A 3,038-nucleotide genomic window follows, 5' to 3' on the forward strand; every position below is an offset into this window, starting at 1 on the left:
AAAGAAACAGAAGATGTAAAACAATGGGAAAAAGATAAAGGAAAATCTCCTTGACATCAGTCTAGGCAACGGCTTTTTGGATCAGACCCCAAAAGCACAGACAACAAAAGCAAAAATAGGCAAATGAGATTGCCTCAACCAAAATGTTTCTGCATAGCAAAGGAAACAATCAAGAGAATAAAGAGACAACCTACAGAATGGGCGGAAATATTTGCAAACCATGTCTCTAATAAGGGGTGAATATTCAAAATACATAAGACATGCAAACAACTAAATAGCAAGAAAACAAATAATCTGATTTTAAGATGGGCAAAAGACCTGAATTAAAATTTCTCAGAAGAAGACAACAAATAGCCAGCAGGTTTATGAAAAAAATGTTCACTATCATGAATCCCCAGGGATATGCAAATTAATACCACAATGAGATATCACCTCAGACCTGTTAGAATGGCTATAATCAAAAAGACAAAGAGTAACAAGTGTTAGGGAGGAGGTGGAGAAAAGGGAACCCTTTCATGCTGTTGGTGAGAATGTACATTAATACAGCCATTATGGAAAATAATATGGAGGTTCCTCAAAACATTAAAAATAAAATTATATGAACCAGCAATCCCACTACTGGGTATATATCCAAAGGTAATGGATCATTATATCAGAGATATCTGTCCTTCATGTTTACTGCAGCACTATTCACAATAGCCAAGATTGGAGTAAACCTCAGTGTCCATCAAAGGGTGAATAGATAAAGGAAATGTGGTGTATATACACAATGGAATACTAGTGAGTCTTCAAAAAGAAAAAAAAAATCTGTCATTTGCAACAACATGGATGAACCTAGAGGACATTACATTAAGTGAAATAAGCCAGGCACAAAAAGACAAATATTTGCATGATCTCACTTATATGTGGAATCTTAAAAAAGTTGAACTCATAAAAGTAGCCACTAGATTGATGGTTACCAGGGGCTGAGAGAGGAGGGTGGTTGGGAAGATGTTGGTCAAAGGATACAAAAATTTCTGTAAGACAGGAGGAGTAACTTGGAGAGATCTATTGTATGACAACTATAGTTTATAACAATGTATTGTGTTCTTGGACATTGCTAAGAGAGTAGATTTTAAGTGTTCTCACCCCAAAAGTGAGTATCTGAGGTAATATGTGCCAATTAGATAAATTTAGTCATCCCACAATGTATATATATTTCAGAATATCCCATTAGCACAGTGGCTCACACCTGTAATCCCAGCAACTTGGGAGGTCGAGGATTGAGGATTGTTTGAGGCCAGGAGTTCAAGACCAGCCTGGGCAACATAGGAAGACCCTGCCCCCACAAAAATAAAACATAAAAATGTAGCCAGACATGTAGCATGCACCTGTAGTCCTAGCTACTTGGGAGACTGAGGCAAGAGGATCCCTTGAGCCCAAGAGTTTGAGGCTGCAATGAGCTATAATCACGTCACTGCACTCCAGTCTGGGCAACAGCACAAGACCTTGTCTCTAAATAAATAAATAAAAATATCATATATACAATAAGCATACACCATTTTTGTTCATTTAAATAGTTAATAATAATACCAAATGTCTTTGTAACATCTACTGAAATTATCACTTGATTTTGCTTACTGTGCCTATTAATAGTTATGTTATCAATTCCATATGTCAAACATCTTAGTAGCTCTAGAATAAAACCTACTCAGTTATGGTAAACTATTCTTTTAATATATGGTTTCTAGGTTCTTTATTTAGGATTTTCTCATTGATATTTTTAAATTACACTGGCCCGTATGTTTTTATGTGAGAGTATGTGTGGGATAGAGAGAAACATATGATTGCTTTGTCATTTTTGGCATTCAGTGTTTTGTTGGCTTTATAAAACAAATTTGGTAACCTTGTCAGTCTTCTAAGCATTTCCAAAGTATAAAAATCTTTTGTTTTTTAACGCTTTGAAGGCTTTACCCATAAAATGATCTGGGCTCAGAATGTGATATTTTAAGTTCATTTGTTCTATCTTCTTTGGTATAGGTTTTCTATTTTTTTCTTGAGTCAACTTGAGTAACTTATTTTTTTCTCTGAGATTATTCATCATGTATGTAAATGCATGTAAATCCTCTTTCTCTCTTGGGAGTTATAGTCTTCAAATGTATGTGTAAAGAGCCATCAGAGAAAGAGTGAACAGAAAGAGTGCCTATACACAAGGAGTGGCTGCCCAGGTTCTGTCTGGTGTGAAACATTTGTGTCCCAACCAGGGCAAATTGCGATTTTGTGAGAAGATTGCACCTTCTTCCTACCTGCTTTCTCAAGGTAAAGACAGAGTCAGTTACCAATTATGATTTATAGAAACTACTTCCTTGCTAGCAAAAAGTGCCACCTCATCAGTTATTTATGATATTATAAGATCATAAATTTGATTTATAACCCAAAACATTTATAGGAAGAAAAAACTGGTTTTGATTTATAATCCAAAACATTTTACGGAAAGAAAAGGAAAAGTCTTAATATGACTATATGAACTTGAGCCAGGGGCTGCAACAGTAACTACAAAGTTCCAGTTGACAGAAGTAAGTGAAACCAAAACAGTCCTCAGATCTTTTCTCTAAGCCTGTCTGAAATCCAGCCATGCTAAGAGCTTAGGACTATCAATTGCCCATTTGCTTAGATTACTTTCCAACATACCCTGGTTCATTCTTAGGTACTTAAACATTTGTCTATTTAGTTATGTTATTTTGACTGAAACTTCAGACAGTTTTTTTTTGGTACTGAGATCCTTGTTCCACAGAATTAGTCAATGCCAGAGATGTCTGATGAAATCTAAAAATGTCAGCACTCAGAAAAATGTTCAAACCTCCTTCTATTGCTGCTATCTCAGACACTATGATGTGTCACAATGCAGATATAATGTAATATAAAACTTCTAAATACAATTTCAGCTTTGAGTCTGCAGTACTCAAACAGATACAGATTTTGTGTGCAATAGATTTACTTTCTTCCTAGATTTTTGTCTTATCTGTTCCCAGAAAATCAGTCATTTATCTAGACAAACA

The sequence above is a fragment of the Colobus angolensis genome, unplaced genomic scaffold, assembly GCF_000951035.1.
Source record: "Colobus angolensis palliatus isolate OR3802 unplaced genomic scaffold, Cang.pa_1.0 Scaffold30, whole genome shotgun sequence".
Classification (NCBI taxonomy): Eukaryota; Metazoa; Chordata; class Mammalia; order Primates; family Cercopithecidae; genus Colobus; species Colobus angolensis.